The sequence below is a fragment of the Haematobia irritans genome, chromosome 4, assembly GCF_050003625.1.
Source record: "Haematobia irritans isolate KBUSLIRL chromosome 4, ASM5000362v1, whole genome shotgun sequence".
In the NCBI taxonomy this organism is placed as follows: domain Eukaryota; kingdom Metazoa; phylum Arthropoda; class Insecta; order Diptera; family Muscidae; genus Haematobia; species Haematobia irritans.
This window is the reverse complement of record NC_134400.1, coordinates 147,120,252-147,132,683: the sequence shown is the minus strand read 5'-3', so window position 1 is coordinate 147,132,683 and position 12,432 is coordinate 147,120,252.

The window sequence follows — 12,432 nt, the reverse complement described above, 5'->3', positions numbered from 1 at the left end:
AAATTGAAAAATCCACCCAAAACCTAAAAAAATTTAAATTTTTATATGAAAAACTTCTTTTGTCCATATCTCCTTAAATATGCGTCCTAGAGTGAAAAGGACTTTAGTCCGTGACCACCCTCAAAAAATTGAAAAATCCACCCAAAACCTAAAAAAATTGAAATGTTTATATGAAAAACTTCTTTTGTTCATATCTCCTTAAATATGCGTCCTAGAGCGAAAAGGACTTTAATTCGTGACCACCCTCAAAAAATTGAAAAAATCCACCCAAAACCTAAAAAAATTTAAATTTTTATATGAAAAACTTCTTTTGCCCATATCTCCTAAACTAAGCGTCCTAGAGCGAAAAGGACTTTAATTCGTGACCACCCCCAAAAAATTGAAAAATCCACCCAAAACCTAAAAAAAAATTGAAATTTTTATATGAAAAACTTCTTTTGTCCATATCTCCTTAAATATGCGTCCTAGAGCGAAAAGGACTTTAATTCGTGACCACCCCCAAAAAATTGAAAAATCCACCCAAAACCTAAGAAAAATTGAAATTATTATATGAAAAACTTCTTTTGCCCATATCTCCTTAAATATGCGTCCTAGAGTGAAAAGGACTTTAATCCGTGACCACCCTCAAAAAATTGAAAAATCCACCCAAAACCTAAAAAAAATGAAATTTTTATATGAAAAACTTCTTTTGTTCATATCTCCTGAAATATGCGTCCTAGAGCGAAAAGGACTTTAATTCGTGACCACCCTCAAAAAATTGAAAAATCCACCCAAAACCTAAAAAAATTAAAATTTTTATATGAAAAACTTATTTTGCCCATATCTCCTAAACTAAGCGTCCTAGAGCCAAAAGGACTTTAATTCGTGACCACCCCCAAAAAATTGAAAAATTCACCCAAAACCTAAAAAAATTGAAATTTTTATATGAAAAACTTCTTTTGTCCAAATCTCCTTAAATATGCATCCTAGAGCGAAAAGGACTTTAATTCGTGACCACCCCCAAAAAATTGAAAAATCCACCCAAAACCTAAAAAAAATTGAATTTTTTATATGAAAAACTTCTTTTGCCCATATCTCCTTAAATATGCGTCCTAGAGCGAAAAGGACTTTAATTCGTGACCACCCCCAAAAAATTGAAAAATCCACCCAAAACCTAAAAAAATTGAAATTTTTATATGAAAAACTCCTTTTGCCCATATCTCCTAAACTAAACGTCCTAGAGCGAAAAGGACTTTAATTCGTGACCACCCCCAAAAAATTGAAAAATCCACCCAAAACCTAAAAAAATTGAAATTTTTATATGAAAAACTTCTTTTGTCCATATCTCCTTAAATATGCGTCCTAGAGCGAAAAGGACTTTAATTCGTGACCACCCTCAAAAAATTGAAAAATCCACCCAAAACCTAAAAAAATTGAAATTTTTATATGAAAAACTTCTTTTGCCCATATCTCCTAAACTAAGCGTCCTAGAGCGAAAAGGACTTTAATTCGTGACCACCCCCAAAAAATTGAAAAATCCACCCAAAACCTAAAAAAAATTGAAATTTTTATATGAAAAACTGCTTTTGTTCATATCTCCTTAAATATGCGTCCTAGAGCGAAAAGGACTTCAATTCGTGACCACCCCCAACATATTGAAAAATCCACCCAAAACCTAAAAAAATTGAAATTTTCATATGAAAAACATATTTTGTCCATATCTCCTAAATATGCGTCCTCGAGCGAAAAGGATTTTAATTCGTGACCACCCTCAAAAAATTGAAAAATCCACCCGAAACCTAAAAAAAATAAAATTTTTATATGAAAAACTTCTTTTTCCCATATCTCCTAAACTAAGCGTCCTAGAGCGAAAAGGATTTTAATTCGTGACCACCCGCAAAAAATTGAAAAATCCACCCAAAACCTAAAAAAATTGAAATTTTTATATGAAAAATTAAATTTTTATATGAAAAACTTCTTTTGCCCATATCTCCTAAACTAAGCGTCCTAGAGCGAAACTTCTTTTGCCCATATCTCTTAAACGAAGCGTCCTAGAGCGAAAAGGACTTTAAATCGTGACCACCCTCAAAAAATTGAAAAATCCACCCAAAACCTAAAAAAATTGAAATTTTTATATGAAAAACTTCTTTTGCCCATATCTCCTAAACTAAGCGTCCTAGAGCGAAAAGGACTTTAATTCGTGACCACCCCCAAAAAATTGAAAAATCCACCCAAAACCTAAAAAAATTAAAATTTTTATATGAAAAACTTCTTTTGCCCATATCTCCTCAACTAAGCGTCCTAGAGCGAAAAGGACTTTAATTCGTGGACACCCCCAAAAAATTGAAAAATCCACCCAAAACCTAAAAAAATTAAAATTTTTATATGAAAAACTTCTTTTGCCCATATCTCCTAAACTAAGCGTCATAGAGCGAAAAGGACTTTAATTCGTGACCACCCCCAAAAAAATGAAAAATCCACCCAAAACCTAAAAAAAATTAAATTTTTATATGAAAAACTTCTTTTGCCCATATCTCCTAAACTAAGGGTCCTAGAGCGAAAAGGACTTTAATTCGTGACCACCCCCAAAAAATTGAAAAATCCACCCAAAACCTAAAAAAATTTAAATTTTTATATGAAAAACTTCTTTTGCCCATATCTCCTAAACTAAGCGTCATAGAGCGAAAAGGACTTTAATTCGTGACCACCCCCAAAAAAATGAAAAATCCACCCAAAACCTAAAAAAATTTAAATTTTTATATGAAAACCTTCTTTTTCCCATATCTCCTAAACTAAGCGTCATAGAGCGAAAAGGACTTTAATTCGTGACCACCCCCAAAAAATTGAAAAATCCACCCAAAACCTAAAAAAAATTAAATTTTTATATGAAAAACTTCTTTTGCCCATATCTCCTAAACTAAGCGTCCTAGAGCGAAAAGGACTTTAATTCGTGACCACCCCCAAAAAATTGAAAAATCCACCCAAAACCTAAAAAAATTGAAATTTTTATATGAAAAACTTCTTTTGTCCATATCTCTTTAAATATGCGTCCTAGAGCGAAAAGGACTTTAATTCGTGACCACCCCCAAAAAATTGAAAAATCCACCCAAAACCTAAAAAAATTGAAATTTTTATATGAAAAACTTCTTTTGCCCATATCTCCTTAAATATGCGTCCTAGAAAATTGAAAAATCCACCCAAAACCTAAAAAAATTGAAATTTTTATATGAAAAACATATTTTGTCCATATCTCCTAAATATGCGTCCTCGAGCGAAAAGGATTTTAATTCGTGACCACCCTCAAAAAATTGAAAAATCCACCCGAAACCTAAAAAAAAATAAAATTTTTATATGAAAAACTTGTTTTTCCCATATCTCCTAAACTAAGCGTCCTAGAGCGAAAAGGACTTTAATTCGTGACCACCCGCAAAAAATTGAAAAATCCACCTAAAACCTAAAAAAATTGAAATTTTTATATGAAAAATTAAATTTTTATATGAAAAACTTCTTTTGCCCATATCTCCTAAACTAAGCGTCCTAGAGCGAAACTTCTTTTGCCCATATCTCTTAAACGAAGCGTCCTAGAGCGAAAAGGACTTTAAATCGTGACCACCCTCAAAAAATTGAAAAATCCACCCAAAACCTAAAAAAATTGAAATTTTTATATGAAAAACTTCTTTTGCCCATATCTCCTAAACTAAGCGTCCTAGAGCGAAAAGGACTTTAATTCGTGACCACCCCCAAAAAATTGAAAAATCCACCCAAAACCTAAAAAAATTAAAATTTTTATATGAAAAACTTCTTTTGCCCATATCTCCTAAACTAAGCGTCCTAGAGCGAAAAGGACTTTAATTCGTGGACACCCCCAAAAAATTGAAAAATCCACCCAAAACCTAAAAAAATTTAAATTTTTATATGAAAAACTTCTTTTGCCCATATCTCCTAAACTAAGCGTCATAGAGCGAAAAGGACTTTAATTCGTGACCACCCCCAAAAAAATGAAAAATCCACCCAAAACCTAAAAAAAATTAAATTTTTATATGAAAAACTTCTTTTGCCCATATCTCCTAAACTAAGCGTCCTAGAGCGAAAAGGACTTTAATTCGTGACCACCCCCAAAAAATTGAAAAATCCACCCAAAACCTAAAAAAATTGAAATTTTTATATGAAAAACTTCTTTTGCCCATATCTCCTAAACTAAGCGTCCTAGAGCGAAAAGGACTTTAATTCGTGACCACCCCCAAAAAATTTAAAAATCCACCCAAAACCTAAAAAAATTAAAATTTTTATATGAAAAACTTCTTTTGCCCATATCTCCTAAACTAAGCGTCCTAGAGCGAAAAGGACTTTAATTCGTGGACACCCCCAAAAATTGAAAAATCCACCCAAAACCTAAAAAAATTTAAATTTTTATATGAAAAACTTCTTTTGCCCATATCTCCTAAACTAAGCGTCATAGAGCGAAAAGGACTTTAATTCGTGACCACCCCCAAAAAATTGAAAAATCCACCCAAAACCTAAAAAAAATTAAATTTTTATATGAAAAACTTCTTTTGCCCATATCTCCTAAACTAAGCGTCCTAGTGCGAAAAGGACTTTAATTCGTGACAACCCCCAAAAAATTGAAAAATCCACCCAAAACCTAAAAAAATTGAAATTTTTATATGAAAAACTTCTTTTGTCCATATCTCTTTAAATATGCGTCCTAGAGCGAAAAGGACTTTAATTCGTGACCACCCCCAAAAAATTGAAAAATCCACCCAAAACCTAAAAAAAATTAAATTTTTATATGAAAAACTTCTTTTGCCCATATCTCCTAAACTAAGCGTCCTAGAGCGAAAAGGACTTTAATTCGTGACCACCCCCAAAAAATTGAAAAATCCACCCAAAATTTAAAAAAATTGAAATTTTTATATGAAAAACTTCTTTTGTCCATATCTCTTTAAATATGCGTCCTAGAGCGAAAAGGACTTTAATTCGTGACCACCCCCAAAAAATTGAAAAATCCACCCAAAACCTAAAAAAATTGAAATTTTTATATGAAAAACTTCTTTTGCCCATATCTCCTAAACTAAGCGTCCTAGAGCGAAAAGGACTTTAATTCGTGACCACCCCCAAAAAATTGAAAAATCCACCCAAAACCTAAAAAAATTTAAATTTTTATATGAAAAACTTCTTTTGTCCATATCTCCTAAACTAAGCGTCATAGAGCGAAAAGGACTTTAATTCGTGACCACCCCCAAAAAATTGAAAAATCCACCCAAAACCTAAAAAAATTTAAATTTTTATATGAAAAACTTCTTTTGCCCATATCTCCTAAACTAAGCGTCCTAGAGCGAAAAGGACTTTAATTCGTGACCACCCCCAAAAAATTGAAAAATCCACCTAAAACCTAAAAAAATGAAATTTTTGTATTAAAAACTTCTTTTGTCCATATCTCCTTAAATATGCGTCCTAGAACGAAAAGGACTTTAATTCGTGACCACCCTCAAAAAATTGAAAAATCCACCCAAAACCTAAAAGAATTGAAATTTTTATATGAAAAATTTCTTTTGCCCATATCTCCTAAACTAAGCGTCCTAGAGCGAAAAGGACTTTAATTCGTGACCACCCCCAAAAAATTGAAAAATCCACCCAAAACCTAAAAAAATTGAAATGTTTATATGAAAAACTTCTTTTGTTCATATCTCCTGAAATATGCGTCCTAGAGCGAAAAGGACTTTAATTCGTGACCACCCTCAAAAAATTGAAAAATCCACCCAAAACCTAAAAGAATTGAAATTTTTATATGAAAAATTTCTTTTGCCCATATCTCCTAAACTAAGCGTCCTAGAGCGAAAAGGACTTTAATTCGTGACCACCCCCAAAAAATTGAAAAATCCACCCAAAACCTAAAAAAATTGAAATGTTTATATGAAAAACTTCTTTTGTTCATATCTCCTGAAATATGCGTCCTAGAGCGAAAAGGACTTTAATTCGTGACCACCCTCAAAAAATTAAAAATCCACCCAAAACCTAAAAAAAATGAAATTTTTATATGAAAAACTTCTTTTGCCCATATCTCCTAAACTAAGCGTCCTAGAGCGAAAAGGACTTTAATTCGTGACCACCCCCCAAAAAATTGAAAAATCCACCCAAAACCTAAAATAATTGAAATTTTTATATGAAAAACTTCTTTTGTCCATATCTCCTTAAATATGCGTCCTAGAGCGAAAAGGACATTAATTCGTGACCACCCTCAAAAAATTAAAAATCCATCCAAAACCTAAAAAAATTAAAATTTTTATATGAAAAACTTCTTTTGCCCATATCTCCTTAAATATGCGTCCTAGAGCGAAAAGGACTTTAATTCGTGACAACCCCCCAAAAAATTGAAAAATCTACCTAAAAAAAATTGAAATTTTTATATGGAAAACTTCTTTTGTCCATATCTCCTTAAATATGCGTTCTAGAGCGAAAAGGACTTTAATTCGTGGCCACCCTCAAAAATTTTAAAAATGCACCCAAAACCTAAAAAAATTTAAATTTTTATATGAAAAACTTCTTTTGCCCATATCTCCTAAACTAAGCGTCCTAGAGCGAAAAGGACTTTAATTCGTGACCACCCCCAAAAAATTGAAAAATCCACCCAAAACCTAAAAAAATTGAAATTTTTATATGAAAAACTTCTTTTGCCCATATCTCCTAAACTAAGCGTCCTAGAGTGAAAAGGACTTTAATTCGTGACCACCCCAAAAAAAAAATGAAAAATCCACCCAAAACCTAAAAAAAATAAAATTTTTATATGAAAAACTTCTTTTGCCCATATCTCCTAAACTAAGCGTCCTAGAGCGAAAAGGACTTTAATTCGTGACCACCCTCAAAAAATTGAAAAATCCACCCAAAACCTAAAAAATTTAAATTTTTATATGAAAATCTTCTTTTGCCCATATCTCCTAAACTAAGCGTCCTAGAGCGAAAAAGACTTTAATTCGTGACCACCCCCAAAAAATGGAAAAATCCACCCAAAACCTAAAAAAAATTGAAATTTTTATATGAAAAACTTCTTTTGTCCATATCTCCTTAAATATGCGTCCTAGAGCGAAAAGGACTTTAATTCGTGACCACCCTCAAAAAATTAAAAATCCACCCAAAACCTAAAAAAATTAAAATTTTTATATGAAAAACTTCTTTTTCCCATATCTCCTAAACTAAGCGTCCTAGAGCGAAAAGGACTTTAATTCGTGACCACCCCCAAAAAATTGAAAAATTCACCCAAAACCTAAAAAAAATTGAAATTTTTATATGAAAAACTTCTTTTGTTCATATCTCCTTAAATATGCGTCCTAGAGCGAAAAGGACTTTAATTCGTGACCACCCCCAAAAAATTGAAAAATCCACCCAAAACCTAAAAAAAATTAAATTTTTATATGAAAAACTTCTTTTGCCCATATCTCCTAAACTAAGCGTCCTAGAGCGAAAAGGACTTTAATTCGTGACCACCCCCAAAAAATTTAAAAATCCACCCAAAATTTAAAAAAAATGAAATTTTTATATGAAAAACTTCTTTTGTCCATATCTCCTTAAATATGCGTCCACCAAAAACCTAAAAATCCACCCAAAACCTAAAAAAATTGAAATTTTTATATGAAAAACTTCTTTTGCCCATATCTCCTAAGCTAAGCGTCCTAGAGCGAAAAGGACTTTAATTCGTGGCCACCCTCAAAAATTTTAAAAATGCACCCAAAACCTAAAAAAATTTAAATTTTTATATGAAAAACTTCTTTTGCCCATATCTCCTAAACTAAGCGTCCTAGAGCGAAAAGGACTTTAATTCGTGACCACCCCCAAAAAATTGAAAAATCCACCCAAAACCTAAAAAAATTGAAATTTTTATATGAAAAACTTCTTTTGCCCATATCTCCTAAACTAAGCGTCCTAGAGTGAAAAGGACTTTAATTCGTGACCACCCAAAAAAAAAAATGAAAAATCCACCCAAAACCTAAAAAAAATAAAATTTTTATATGAAAAACTTCTTTTGCCCATATCTCCTAAACTAAGCGTCCTAGAGCGAAAAGGACTTTAATTCGTGACCACCCTCAAAAAATTGAAAAATCCACCCAAAACCTAAAAAATTTAAATTTTTATATGAAAATCTTCTTTTGCCCATATCTCCTAAACTAAGCGTCCTAGAGCGAAAAAGACTTTAATTCGTGACCACCCCCAAAAAATGGAAAAATCCACCCAAAACCTAAAAAAATTGAAATTTTTATATGAAAAACTTCTTTTGTCCATATCTCCTTAAATATGCGTCCTAGAGCGAAAAGGACTTTAATTCGTGACCACCCTCAAAAAATTAAAAATCCACCCAAAACCTAAAAAAATTAAAATTTTTATATGAAAAACTTCTTTTTCCCATATCTCCTAAACTAAGCGTCCTAGAGCGAAAAGGACTTTAATTCGTGACCACCCCCAAAAAATTGAAAAATTCACCCAAAACCTAAAAAAAATTGAAATTTTTATATGAAAAACTTCTTTTGTTCATATCTCCTTAAATATGCGTCCTAGAGCGAAAAGGACTTTAATTCGTGACCACCCCCAAAAAATTGAAAAATCCACCCAAAACCTAAAAAAAATTAAATTTTTATATGAAAAACTTCTTTTGCCCATATCTCCTAAACTAAGCGTCCTAGAGCGAAAAGGACTTTAATTCGTGACCACCCCCAAAAAATTTAAAAATCCACCCAAAATTTAAAAAAAATGAAATTTTTATATGAAAAACTTCTTTTGTCCATATCTCCTTAAATATGCGTCCACCAAAAACCTAAAAATCCACCCAAAACCTAAAAAAATTGAAATTTTTATATGAAAAACTTCTTTTGCCCATATCTCCTAAGCTAAGCGTCCTAGAGCGAAAGGGACTTTAATTCGTGACCACCCCCAAAAAATTGAAAAATCCACCTAAAACCTAAAAAAATGAAATTTTTATATTAAAAACTTCTTTTGTCCATATCTCCTTAAATATGCGTCCTAGAACGAAAAGGACTTTAATTCGTGACCACCCCAAAAAATTGAAAAATCCACCCAAACCTAAAAAAATTAAAATTTTTATATGAAAAACTTCTTTTGCCCATATCTCCTAAACTAAGCGTCCTAGAGCGAAAAGGACTTTAATTCGTGACCACCCTCAAAAAATTGAAAAATCCACCCAAAACCTAAAAAAATTGAAATTTTTATATGAAAAATTTCTTTTGCCCATATCTCCTAAACTAAGCGTCCTAGAGCGAAAAGGACTTTAATTCGTGACCACCCCCAAAAAATTGAAAAATCCACCCAAAACCTAAAAAATTGAAATTTTTATATGAAAAACTTCTTTTGTCCATATCTCCTTAAATATGCGTCCTAGAGCGAAAAGGACATAAATTCGTGACCACCCTCAAAAAATTAAAAATCCACCCAAAACCTAAAAAAAATTAAAATTTTTATATGAAAAACTTCTTTTGCCCATATCTCCTAAACTAAGCGTCCTAGAGCGAAAAGGACTTTAATTCGTGACCACCCCCAAAAAATTGAAAAATCCACCCAAAACCTAAAAAAATTTAAATTTTTATATGAAAAACTTCTTTTGTCCATATCTCCTTAAATATGCGTCCTAGAGCGAAAAGGACTTTAATTCGTGACCACCCCCAAAAAATTGAAAAATCCACCCAAAACCTAAAAAAAATTGAAATTTTTATATGAAAAACTTCTTTTGCCCATATCTCCTTAAATATGCGTCCTAGAGTGAAAAGGACTTTAGTCCGTGACCACCCCCAAAAAAATTGAAAAATCCACCCAAAACCTAAAAAAATTGAAATGTTTATATGAAAAACTTCTTTTGTTCATATCTCCTTAAATATGCGTCCTAGAGCGAAAAGGACTTTAATTCGTGACCACCCTCAAAAAATTGAAAAAATCCACCCAAAACCTAAAAAAATTTAAATTTTTATATGAAAAACTTCTTTTGCCCATATCTCCTAAACTAAGCGTCCTAGAGCGAAAAGGACTTTAATTCGTGACCACCCCCAAAAAATTTAAAAATCCACCCAAAACCTAAAAAAATTGAAATTTTTATATGAAAAACTTCTTTTGTCCATATCTCCTTAAATATGCGTCCTAGAGCGAAAAGGACTTTAATTCGTGACCACCCCCAAAAAATTGAAAAATCCACCCAAAACCTAAGAAAAATTGAAATTTTTATATGAAAAACTTCTTTTGCCCATATCTCCTTAAATATGCGTCCTAGAGTGAAAAGGACTTTGATCCGTGACCACCCTCAAAAAATTGAAAAATCCACCCAAAACCTAAAAAAATTGAAATTTTTATATGAAAAACTTCTTTTGTCCATATCTCTTTAAATATGCGTCCTAGAGCGAAAAGGACTTTAATTCGTGACCACCCCCAAAAAATTGAAAAATCCACCCAAAACCTAAAAAAAATTAAATTTTTATATGAAAAACTTCTTTTGCCCATATCTCCTAAACTAAGCGTCCTAGAGCGAAAAGGACTTTAATTCGTGACCACCCCCAAAAAATTGAAAAATCCACCCAAAATTTAAAAAAATTGAAATTTTTATATGAAAAACTTCTTTTGTCCATATCTCTTTAAATATGCGTCCTAGAGCGAAAAGGACTTTAATTCGTGACCACCCCCAAAAAATTGACAAATCCACCCAAAACCTAAAAAAATTGAAATTTTTATATGAAAAACTTCTTTTGCCCATATCTCCTAAACTAAGCGTCCTAGAGCGAAAAGGACTTTAATTCGTGACCACCCCCAAAAAATTGAAAAATCCACCCAAAACCTAAAAAAATTTAAATTTTTATATGAAAAACTTCTTTTGTCCATATCTCCTAAACTAAGCGTCATAGAGCGAAAAGGACTTTAATTCGTGACCACCCCCAAAAAATTGAAAAATCCACCCAAAACCTAAAAAAATTTAAATTTTTATATGAAAAACTTCTTTTGCCCATATCTCCTAAACTAAGCGTCCTAGAGCGAAAAGGACTTTAATTCGTGACCACCCCCAAAAAATTGAAAAATCCACCTAAAACCTAAAAAAATGAAATTTTTGTATTAAAAACTTCTTTTGTCCATATCTCCTTAAATATGCGTCCTTGAACGAAAAGGACTTTAATTCGTGACCACCCTCAAAAAATTGAAAAATCCACCCAAAACCTAAAAAAATTGAAATTTTTATATGAAAAATTTCTTTTGCCCATATCTCCTAAACTAAGCGTCCTAGAGCGAAAAGGACTTTAATTCGTGACCACCCCCAAAAAATTGAAAAATCCACCCAAAACCTAAAAAAATTGAAATGTTTATATGAAAAACTTCTTTTGTTCATATCTCCTGAAATATGCGTCCTAGAGCGAAAAGGACTTTAATTCGTGACCACCCTCAAAAAATTGAAAAATCCACCCAAAACCTAAAAAAATTTAAATTTTTATATGAAAAACTTCTTTTGTCCATATCTCCTAAACTAAGCGTCATAGAGCGAAAAGGACTTTAATTCGTGACCACCCCCAAAAAATTGAAAAATCCACCCAAAACCTAAAAAAATTTAAATTTTTATATGAAAAACTTCTTTTGCCCATATCTCCTAAACTAAGCGTCCTAGAGCGAAAAGGACTTTAATTCGTGACCACCCCCAAAAAATTGAAAAATCCACCTAAAACCTAAAAAAATGAAATTTTTGTATTAAAAACTTCTTTTGTCCATATCTCCTTAAATATGCGTCCTTGAACGAAAAGGACTTTAATTCGTGACCACCCTCAAAAAATTGAAAAATCCACCCAAAACCTAAAAAAATTGAAATTTTTATATGAAAAATTTCTTTTGCCCATATCTCCTAAACTAAGCGTCCTAGAGCGAAAAGGACTTTAATTCGTGACCACCCCCAAAAAATTGAAAAATCCACCCAAAACCTAAAAAAATTGAAATGTTTATATGAAAAACTTCTTTTGTTCATATCTCCTGAAATATGCGTCCTAGAGCGAAAAGGACTTTAATTCGTGACCACCCTCAAAAAATTGAAAAATCCACCCAAAACCTAAAAAAATTAAAATTTTTATATGAAAAACTTATTTTGCCCATATCTCCTAAACTAAGCGTCCTAGAGCCAAAAGGACTTTAATTCGTGACCACCCCCAAAAAATTGAAAAATTCACCCAAAACCTAAAAAAATTGAAATATTTACATGAAAAACTTCTTTTGTCCAAATCTCCTTAAATATGCGTCCTAGAGCGAAAAGGACTTTAATTCGTGACCACCCCCAAAAAATTGAAAAATCCACCCAAAACCTAAAAAAATTGAAATTTTTATATGAAAAACTTCTTTTGCCCATATCTCCTAAACTAAGCGTCCTAGAGCGAAAAGGACTTTAATTCGTGACCACCCTCAAAAAATTAAAAATCCACCCAAAACCTAAAAAAA